The 12,440-nt window shown below is 26.9% G+C and overlaps 1 protein-coding gene across 1 annotated transcript in view; it reads left to right on the plus strand.

The window, feature by feature from the left end:
• LOC135963497 (uncharacterized) overlaps positions 1 to 12,440 on the plus strand; it is a 149,276-nt gene that overhangs the window by 41,813 nt on the left and 95,023 nt on the right. The window contains exon 2 of the mRNA XM_065515388.1: positions 6,543 to 6,594. The gene's annotated coding sequence lies outside the window, so the exon portion shown is untranslated. The remainder of the gene's footprint in view (positions 1 to 6,542; positions 6,595 to 12,440) is intronic.

Below are 12,440 nucleotides of genomic sequence, written 5' to 3' on the forward strand. Positions count from 1 at the left end.
GACAATAAAATAAATAAAACAACAATAACTAAACAGAAACATCAAAAGTTATATGTGACCAGCCAATTAAATATGTGTATAATGGCACTTTCCGCAGAAACATTCATCTAAATTCTATTTATACAGATACAGTTGGGTATTTTTTTATTTTATTTTGTTTAGTTATACATAGTTTTTCCAAAACCCAGTCTGAATTTGTTACTGTGATACAAATAAACACACAAACATGGACTACACACGTACATATGCATTTGTAAATAAAGTAATATAAAATGAATGCGTGTGTTGTGCGAGTATGTTGGTAGCGTTTACATTGTTCTTCAATTTATTGTACGTGAACATAAACAACAAGTTACCTGAGTAAAGTAATGTAAACAGCAGCAACAACAGCAATCAAACTACAGCAAAATTTATTCTCTACAAATGTTTAGCTGGAGTAGCTATACGAGGGCAGACGCTAAATTAAATGCCAATTTTACAAAATTGTAATATGTGGAGGGAATTAGTGGACAGTGTTGAAATATTTTCAGAAGCTTGTAGAATGAATTTTCAAACTGTCAAACAACTACATACATATTTAGTATGAGTAAAAGCAGTAACTGGGCATTAAGTACCATACTGACCCACATGTAAAATTAAATAAATTTTAGATTCAGTGTATGCGTCTACCTACACACACGTGTACACTACATATACAACACATACATACATATATTGTACTGTTGTAAGAGTAAAAGCTTTTCGTTTCTATTCAGTTTGTTTTTTTTTATATTTTTATTTTTACTTTGTTTACTATTTGTTTTTAGCCATACCAAAGATCTAATGCTGCACTGCAGTAGTAACTTTCCGGTTTTTAATTTTTGTATGTTTTAGCTTCTAAATGTTTTTATTCTTCTACGGATTGTAGCCGATAAAGAAACTAGACAAAAAGTTGACTTTGTTATCCTTTTCTCTTAACACATAAACAACTTGATGTGCACACTCATGAACGTATACGTTCGTACATTTATTCTATTCTACTTTACAATGATGTTTTGTTCGAATAAGAATGAATAACAAAAAAACGTATATTTACATGAGTACGAGTACAACAGATGAATATGAGTTTTTAACATTTTACGATTAGTACGTTGAATGTGTGTGTATTTTGTATTTTCTCTTAGCCAGACAGAAAAAACAACAAATATCTCTGCTATACAAATGTGTGTTTACGAAAAAAAAATAATAATTCATATGCAATATGCTTTGACATTATATTGTGGTGTGTATTAATTAGGTTGTTCCCAATTTAATCCCCAACTTTAACATCATAGTTTGGGTTTTAATTGCCCGACCTGTTTTGATTCCCGGGAATCGGGAAATTTTGTTCGACATTCCCGGGAAACCGGCTATTCCCGAAATATATAATGATACTGTAAATTAGGAATATTATAGCCAAATTTCATATAAAAACTTAGTGTTATAATTATTAAATATCAGAGCTTCGATTTAAGTAATAAAATTTGAGCTAAATACACTATAATCTTAATCCGTAATTAATTTAGATTCATTGTTTAAACTGAATTAATTGTAAAGTTAATTAATAACAGAATTTATTGAAACTTTTAATGTTTAAATTTTTGTTAAATCAAATCATTTACAAAATTAATTGAAAAAATTGTCTTAAGCCTTTTTGTACTAGATTTGAATTGAAGAAAAATTTAATCATTTAATAAACATTTGAAGCTATTTTGTTCTGGATTTGAAGAAGAAATTTAAAGAAATTAGAATGATTCAATAAGAAATAAATTCTATAAATAATAAATTCACTTTTTAAATAAATAATAATAATAACAGTAATAATAATAAGCGGTCTATTATTGCCGAGATATAAGCAAAAATTGTAAAAAACTTTTCACTGTTTTTATACCCTTCACCTTCGTGAGAAGGGTATATATAAGTTTGTCATTCCGTTTGTAATTTCTACATTTTTCATTTCCGACCCTATAAAGTATATATATTCTGGATCCTTATAGATAGCGGAGTCGATTAAGCCATGTCCGTCTGTCTGTCCGTCTGTCTGTTGAAATCAGTTTTCTGAAGACCCCAGATATCTTCGGGATCCAAATCTTCAATAATTCTGTCAGACATGCTTTCGAGAATTTTGCTATTTAAAATCAGCAAAATCGGTCTACAAATGGCTGAGATATGAGGAAAAAACCAAGACAACCTCGATTTTTTTACCTATTTTTGACCTATATCTGGATTACTAAGACATTAATATAGACAATATGGATATCTAATGATAGATATTTCAAAGACATTTGCAACGACGTATATAAGACCATAGTAAGTTGGACCTACAATGGGTCAAAATCGGGAAAAAAATTTTTAACCCGATTTTTTTTTCAAATTTAAAAAAAAAAAATTTAAATTTAAAAAAAAAAAAAAATTAAATTTAAAATAACAATCGAAAAATTTTTTTTTCCAAAAATTGAAAAAACAACTAAAAAAAATTAAATTTTGTTTACCTAAAAATATTTAAAATTTTGAAGTATAATTTGGTGAAGGGTATATAAGATTCGGCACAGCCGAATATAGCACTCTTACTTGTTTTTTCTGGGGATGACCGACTAAAAATCACGGGAATCGGGTAGTGAAAAATTGGCATAATTCCCGGGAATTCATGGGATAAAAACCCTAATCAAAGTGTTTAAAAAATGCTTTTGTAAGGTGCCCCTGTAATCTTCTTTTTATATTTTCTTAACATATATATGATTGTAGTAAACAAATATATGTTTATGGCAATCATGTTCATGATGTTTATGATATACAAAGCCGAGAACAATATAATATGCTAAATCCTTGGCACAAACATATACTTATGGTTACCACAATCACATTATTAATTACTGTCACAATATTATTTTTAAAAAACTTGTAAAAATGTTGAAATCGTAACAGCATGCGGGTGAAAGTGTCTAGAGACAATTTTTGATCGGATAAAAGTTCCCATAAAACAATTTTTGTTGGATAAAAGTTTTTGTAGAAAATTATTTCTTCGTATAAATGTTTCTATATGAAATTTTATTTCGGAAAGTTTCAATAGATAATTTTTGGTTGGATTAAGTTTGTCAATTTGTGGACGGACAAAAAATTCCATACAACATTTTTGTTAAACAAATTCTGTCGGTCTACTCAAAATTTTAGAACTAAAGGAAATTTCATTTAATTTGATTAACAGAAAGAAATTTTTCAATATGACTGATGTATAACTAAGATGATGCTAGACAATGATGATCGTGTTGATTTTTATAAAATATATTGAATATTGTTGTTTCTATATCAAATTGTATACCCTGATTATAGTTGGAGACCCCAACTTTTGATACCATCCTATTGCGGATTTCTGTATGAGAAATTGTGTACTTGCCGCATTAGCCATAAATGTATGTAGTTGATGTTACCAATACAATTTTTTGTTGTTGTTCTCTTCTATTTTCAGATGACATTAGAGCAATCTTTTGTATTGCTTTTGTAGTCTCTCTAGTTATTGTTGTTTAAGCTTCTGCTGCTGCTACAGAATGAATAATATTTCTTTGTTACTTAAATACAAAAAGCAAAGTACACCGATGACTACAGTATAAACAATTTTTAATTATATTATGTTGTTGACATTTTGAAAGGGTTCACTCATTGCATTGACATTAAATGGCATGGAAACGACATGTATGATGTCAATTTAACTTGATATGTTTTGGTTTTAAATGAGCTTTTTGTTAATTGCTACTTTGAGTGTTATTTCAAGTAAAAGAAATAATGATTTTAGTTTTTAACATAATAATGAATTATTTTAAATAAATTACAAATTACTTTCTTTCTCCTGGTTTTTTAAGTAGCCCTGTTTTTGTTTGTTTTTTCCTTTCGTTTTAATATTGTCTTAAATAGTTAATAAAACTGGCTATTATTTAGCAAATTCGGTTATAAAATGCTCTACGACTTTATGCCCAATAACTCTCCAGTGTAAATCTGTTCTAATACATAAATAAAATAGTGTCGGTTAAAGGCCAAAGGAGCAGAAAAATAAGATGAACAAGAATTAAGGAACAACTAAATAAATTTCTTATATATACAATACGTTCATTTTGCAGTCCCTTATGAATGACTAAACACATCACACCCAATACATTTTTATTAACAAAAATACTTACATGAACGTATGTAGATACAAATACACACATCATGCAATGACACATGTACATTAGGGTGGCCCCAAAACAAAATGTATGAATATTCTCAACTAAAATAATAAATTATTATTTTATTCAAAGATGTCATTATTTGGTAAGTTGGATCAAAGAATAGAAAAATAATTTTTAAAGGTATTTAAGATGTTCTTCATATTTCTCGATAAGGAAACATTATGTAATTTTGGTATAATGTCGAAAAGTATTCGACATTTATAAATTTTAGCAAAAAACTTACACTGAAATTTTTGATTTTCGAATCGCTTTTCTAATGTCTTTCTCATGATTAAAAATTTCATAAGTTTCCTTTGCGAGCAATATGATAAAAATCATAAAAACCTTCAACAGAACATTTTTCACCATTGATCCTGCTTTGAAGCTAGGACAAAAGTTTTGAGAAATGGTTTCCTCAAATAAATATTATTGTAATTTTAGTTGGGAAAATTTCACTTCCATACACACGGGGTGACCTTAATGTACATATGTACATAAAGACAACATCAGTACAATGAGTAAACAAAACACATTGATTAAACTTTACTCTCGGCAAGGAAAAAAGGGAGTGAATAGTATAAAAGCTTCTATAGGAAACTGAAAAATATATATGATTTAAGATTTGCACAATGGAATAAATGTTGATTTCCAATGAAGTACTTCATAATGCCTTTACTTTATTTTACTTTATTTTATTTTATTTTATTTTATTTTATTTTATTTTATTTTATTTTATTTTATTTTATTTTATTTTATTTTATTTTATTTTATTTTATTTTATTTTATTTTATTTTATTTTATTTTATTTTATTTTATTTTATTTTATTTTATTTTATTTTATTTTATTTTATTTTATTTTATTTTATTTTATTTTATTTTATTTTATTTTATTTTATTTTATTTTATTTTATTTTATTTTATTTTATTATCTCTTGGCAAGATCTTCGCTGCAAAATATCTAGTGTAATTAGTGTCTAGTATAATTGTAGCTTTCTTTGACATTTTGCGCCATAGTGCATTAAAAGCAGTAGCTAAATAGATACATCAACATATGTGTCTTTATACATATGTATGTATTTCTGTGATGTATTTGTGGGAGTACGGTTAGTTTATATACTAAATATATCTGTAGATACATATGTATGTATGTACGACGAACGTTATAAAAATGTTTGCTTAAATGAAATTTTTATTGAATTGGACTCAAGGGATATCCTTTATTTATACCAAAATCAACAAACAACCAACATGGTGAAGAAAATCAAAAGAAAACAGTAACAAGACAAAATAAATAAAAGACAACAATTTAAAAAAAAAACTGCATACATACATATTGTTACGAGTAAATACAATAAAAACACATGCAATATTTTTACTGTGTTGAAATGTAGAAAAAAATCTGTGGGTCTGCCAAAAATTTAAAAACTTAAGGAAATTACAATCACTTCATTTTATTTGGTTGAACATTTAACATTAAAAATACATACAAAACATTAAAAAAAAATTCAATAAACCAAGAGGAAAAGGAAACTAATGATGATTGTTTTAAAGATTATAAACTAATCCCTACAAGATTTTACTGCCAATAAACTGTTAAGTTTATTAAAAACTCTAAGCAACACAATAAGAACTTTTCAATTAAGTCTGATGTATAAGATAGAGTGCTAAACAAAGATGATGCTGTTGATATTAAGGATAAAAATCATACATACATATATTGTTTAAGTAATTTTCTTTTTAATTTAGAAAATGTACATTTTCATATGACAAGTATTGTTCAAGAATGCTGCTCACTCTTTATTTGACAGAGTTAAATGTGTTTGAGTACGTGTTTGAAATTTTAATTGTTTTTAAAGTCAAAATGTCATTCAAATGGGAATAAATTAATAAATTTATGTGAGGAAAAAATTTTATTTAAAATCGCTATATCCAGTTAGATGTAAAAAATACCCTATTACATTAAGTACTTGTTAATATTATGCAATTGAGGAATAACAAAATACCGTTTGCATTACCTAGAAGTAGTCCTATAATGACTTATATATTAATTTTAAAAACGAGGTTTTTGTCAGAAAAATTTCTTAAATTAATCTCAAAAATTGTGACAAATTTTTATTATCCAAATCTAATTTGTTTAATTTTAAATTAATGCTTTCACTAATTTTTTTTTGGTAAAATTATTTACATATGTAAATAATATTTTGACTGACTTTTGATTTTAAAATTCTATTTCACTTATAAATTAAATACATTTTCTTAAAATGTATTGTAGTTGTAAATAAATCCAAAAATAATATACATATTTCTCTTTTCCAATTTCAGATTAAACAACAGCAACAACGTACAAAAATTTATATTTTTCTGAATAATTCTGGTAAGTGTTTTATTCCTTAATTGTAGAATTTTATCAAAATATTAATGATACATACAATTATTACATTTAATGAATGTCAATCATGGCTGTGACTCATTTCTAAATTAATTGATTCAACTTCCTTGAGCATAAATATTTCATGTCGTATGTCTTTTGCGTAATTACCCATTTGTAGGCAAGATAATGTTTAAATATGTGTGATAATATGCATTAATATATTTTATTGTAGAATAAAATGTTTCATTATACATATGTAGATAGATTATAAATTAGGTTAGAGGAAATAAATTACACATGATTCTTTTTTAAGTGTTAAATAATTTCGTTGCTGAAGAAATGTAGGAAATATTTATAGCTGAATTGTAAAAGAGTTGAAATGAAAAAGGTCATAAAGTTCAAAGTTAACAAATGTTTTAAAAAAAATTTTTGCAGACTTAGATAATTTTTAAATGATAAGACAACAACTTTGATTATTATTTTTTCTAATATATTTGGCAAAATATTTTATATAATAATAATAAAAAAAATTGTAATACAAACTTTTGAAATGCTCTAAAAAGAAGAAAATATACTCTAATTTATAGGGCCCATACACAACACCATCATTATTAAGCAATGAAGTGATTGTGCAATTAAGCTTGAAGCACACATTACTCCAGCATGCTGGTACAAAATTAATTTTTTACCAAAAATTGTGTGGAAAAGTTTGTAATGAATAATAATAAACAAAAACGAAAAATGATCAAAAAAAAAGGTGTTTGCATGAAGAAATGGTTAGAAAACAAAGGAGAACTAGGATACACTAAACTTCTAAAAGAAGATGGTACATTTTTCTTCTCTGGAACATTCCTGATTTTCAAAAAATGGAGTTTATCGTAATACCACAACGAAGACTCCAAAACATTATCTGTTCTTGCAGTATTCGAAAAACGTTGATTTTTTTTACCATTCTTGCTCTTGGCTCACCTCTTTCAATTATTCTACCATTTTATTGTAGCATTGGTTTTTTAATTCAAAATATTTTTTTCTTTGGCATTCATATTTATTTTTTTTTATTTTTTGATGTTTATGTCTTGACGATTTAAATTTTATGATCTAATTTTACAACAAACGATTCAATCATGCTGGTCCAATCAAAAAAATATCAAACTATTTTTGATAAAGCACCAGCAGCTGGTACAATCACACCACAAGTTCATACACGATCAATCAGCTGGCACAATCACTTGATTGCACAATCATGATGGTGTTGTGTATGAGCCCTATTAAATGAAACTTTTTATTATATTATACAATTTATATGATATGAAAGTGACAAGCTTTTAGAGCATTTAAATAACAGTTTTTATATAGACTACAACATGAGTGGCAAATGTTTGACATTCCATTTGTAATTTCTACATTTTTCATTTGCAATTCCAGAAAGTAGTATATATATTCTGGATCGTTATAGATAGCGAAGTCGATATAGTCATGTCCACCTTGTATGTTTAAATCAACTTTCCGTAACCCTTACAAACATGATTGATACATACAGTAGCCCAATAAAGTCTACATACAGGAATTCAAATTAAATTTCTTTCGTTGAAAGCTGTATTTGTAAGTTAAAAGTAGTGAAATGTATTTGTTAAAAAAATAAATTCACACTAAAAAAAATTAAAACAACATCAATTAAGTCGGGTTTAGCAACATTTCCTATCACTTCCAAAATTTCACCGTTATTAAATTTTTTGATTCTGAGTCAAATAACGAAATTTTTTTTTGTTTTTTTTGGCTTTAATGTTCAAAATATTATGAAACTTAATAGTAACGCCCACCCAAAAGTAGGCGTGACCGAGAATAAATTTTTCGTTATTTTACTCAGAATCAATAACTCTACTAAAGGTGAACTTTTGGGCGTTATTTGATTTTTTTTTTGCTAAAATCGACATAAGACATTTATTATTATATATCTCATAAAAAAACTGCTTTAAATTAAAGTAACATAATAATTTTTCCTGTATGTAGACTTTCTTGGGCTACTGTAAATATATCGGGTTTCTATTTAAAATCGACAAAATCGACCCACAAATGTCAACCTCGATTTTTGGCCTATTTTTGATCTATATCTGGATTACTATATATAGACAATATGGAATAACCCGAATTTTTTTTTTCACCAAACTATATTTTTTGTCATAAGTTTTTTCACTACTAAATTTTTAAAAATCAAAAAAAAAAAATTTTGGCTGAGTACAAACTTGATTTTTGACCTATTTTTTTTATCTATATCTGGATTAAGTCAGTAATATAGACAATATGGATAGCCAATAATAGATATATCAAATACCTTTGCAATAGCGTATATAAGACAAAAGTCGGACCTACAATGGGTCAAAATCGGGAAGATATTTCTTACACCGAATTTTTTTTTGACCAACAAAAATTTTTTTTGTTTTAAAAATTTTTTCACTTAAAAATTTAAAAAAAAAATGTTTGTCATAAAATTATTTTTGCTAATAAATAAAAAAATTCGTTTTAGAGGTACTTGAATATTTAGAATTTTAATTCAAAAAGCTTATATCCTTCATGAACATGTTGATTTTTTTTTTATCAAAATTGGAAAATGTTAGAAATGAGTCTCAAATAAGATTACAAGATTATAGATTACTTTAACAGCTTTAAAACATTATCGAATATAAGTTCGAATTTTCAAACGTAATTGTCATCAGGTTTATTATGCATGATCTAAGGATCTGTTTTAAAAAAATGTTCGAATATAATTTCAAATATTCGGAGTTGATTTTCAATTTTCGAAATACTCGTAATATTGCATTGTTATAAATGCCTAATTTCAGCCTATTCGGAATACGAGAAATGGTTAAAAATTCTGTTGTAAATTATGATCTATACTCACATACAAAATATTAAAATAGATTTCAGAACCATAGACACTAAGTAGAAAAAGATACAATATTTATATTCAGCAATAGTTTTGAGTATTTTATTAACAACAATTTGAAGATGCTGAACTATCGAAAATTCTAGCTAAGAGTACAGAAAAAGTAAATGACTTTTAACAAATTTGTACATTAGGCCTTTTTCTCAATTACCTTTAAATTGTTCTTTAAAATTCTTGGCATATTTTATGCAACCAGTTTTCCCAGCTTCTACTCTCATTCCGTGAATTGTTGCCGTATCTGTTTGTGTATGTTCTTCGCTGTGCTTCACACAGTCATACAAAAGAGTCGTTAAAACGTACTCAATAAATGTCTTAATGTCTGTTGAATCTGGCACATACACGTACTTATCTCGATTTATGTTGGCTGTGTGTGTTTGTGTGCAGGACTCAAATAATAAAGACAAGAGGTTTTCAAATACAGCTACTTGGCAAAAAAATAAATTTATTTTTTTGTTTTTTACTCAAACATCTACTTAAACACAAATAAATACTCACACTTAATAGTTGAAATTCAAAAATGGAAAAACATTACGTTTTTTTTTATTATTTATTTTTGTTGATGTTGTTGTATTTGTATTTTGGTAATGATGTGTGTAATACATTCTAATTACATTTTAATGGTTTTTGGCAGATTTTATATACATTTACTTTTTTCTTTGTTTGTTTGTATATTAAAATATCATTATCATGATAATCATCATCGTCTACGTCAGCAGCAACATCATCAACACACATGTGTTGTTAAATATCAAACGTATAAACATGTCAGTCTATTTGTTTTTCGTAGTCGCGAAAAGAAACCGTAGCCAAAAACCCAGAGAAGGCATAAATAAACATAAAAATAAAGAAAAAGGAAAATGTAAAGATAATACGAATAAACGAATAAATAAATAAATAAATAAATGGTTTATGTTTAAATAATGGGATTTTAAGTATTTATCAAAGAAATTAATGAGAACATTTAATAACTTCCTTTAAACAAATGATTGTTTGCGTCGTACAGACTAAATACAATTTTGGTGAATTAGTGTGAGTTTTTTATTTATCTATTTTGTTTGTATGTGTATGTATATAAGTATGTATGTGATTTTGTGGGTGTTTGTATGTTTATGCGGTTTTTATGCTTGTAGAGGTATTAATTTACCTTGTTGGTTGGTTGGTTGTTTACTCTGGTGTTGTTTACTTTTGTTTTTGTCTAATTTTATTGCTGTTTAAGCTGCACCATGGTCCAAAATTACCAAGTTAATTGGTTTTATAGTAAGCTTTAGTAAGACATATTAAACAATTCATTAACTTAACATTAACATGTAAATGCGCCAGCCAGTTCAGCCCCTGAAATATTTTTTTATTTCTTAGGTCCTAAAGGAAAAATATGAATTATTGGCACCATAATTCATAACATATGTTTAAACAGGTGCATTCAATCTCGAAATTTTAAAGTTTTTCATAAAGATTATTTTAAGTGAAATTAAGTGAAATATTTGTTTTGGCGTGTATCTTGTTTTTATTTAATCTGCAGTTGCCTAAACGTGTTAGATTTTTATTTAAAATATTGTAAATAATAAGCTTTTCAGTGATATAAATATTGTTATAGATTAAGTTGTACTTTATGGTTCTATATTGGGATATATTCCATTTTAAGTAAGATATTTGGTAAGATTTTAAGTAAGATATTTGGGGGCTACGGAAAGTGGATTTCAATATACAGATGGACATGGCTATATCGACTCCGCTATCAATAACTCTCCAGATTAGGTATAGCAATAGGGGTAGCAAATGAAAAATGTAGAAATTACAAACGGAATGACAAAGTTATTGTTACGAATTTCCAATAGCGAAACATCAGTAAGTAGAATGTTCTACTTATCAACAATGTTGATAGCATGAGACAGATGAGCATTGTGTTTAAGTATGGCAACACTAAATGTTTACGCTATATTAACATCGAAAGCTCTAGAATTCGAATATACGAGTTTTGACCGTTAAGAACAATCTAGGATACTCAGATGGAGATGTCAGTCTGTATAAATAGTGAATGCGGTTGCAGTAGTGAATGAGTCTAATTTGAAACTTCGTTAAGTGAAGACATCAACTGCATTACCAGTATATACTTGTGCATTATAAAATGTGTGTATTTCTGCGAATTTATAAATGTGTATAAAAACACTGATTGACTATTTAAGTTGTTGTTGTACATCTATCTTCTATATAAATAAAAATCAAATGTTGGTAATTGCATCAGTAGAGAACGGCCGGACCGATTTAGACAAATTTTTTTTTTAAAATGTTGGTCATAGCCACACTTAGGTTTTTACGGAACGAAAGATTGACCACGCCCACTTCTACGCCCACTTTTTCGATTTATTTAAAATCGGAAAACGGCTACATCGATTTGGCTACTTTTTTGTTTAAATGATCATAGTAATCCAATTTAAGCTTTTACCAGGTCGCAGGACGCCTGGATCGATTTAACTAATTTTTTTGTTAATGTTCGCAATACATAGTTTTTACATAAATAAAAATTGCCCACTTATTAAATACATCTGTAAAATACATCGGTCTGTGATCAATCATATTTCTGACCAAAAATCGATATTTTTATATAAAAACTCAAAATATCTAAATTCGCTAATAACTTGGCTAATAAGCGTTTAATCAAGAAAAGATCTGTGATCACTCATTTTTCAGACCAGAATTCGATTACTTATATAAAAACTCAAAATATGTACATTGGTTTATATGTATTCTGTTGTTGCAAGACTTAGGTTTTTGACAACAAACTTAGGTTCTTTGTCTCTCAGTAGCGCTTCTATTTATATTTTATTCTATGTCCTATATGAATAACAATTATCATTCAATAATACGTTTTTTTCTTTTTAACTATTTTTACCCTTTTCAAACCGCT

Source organism: Calliphora vicina, chromosome 1 (genome assembly GCF_958450345.1).
Source record: "Calliphora vicina chromosome 1, idCalVici1.1, whole genome shotgun sequence".
Classification (NCBI taxonomy): domain Eukaryota; kingdom Metazoa; phylum Arthropoda; class Insecta; order Diptera; family Calliphoridae; genus Calliphora; species Calliphora vicina.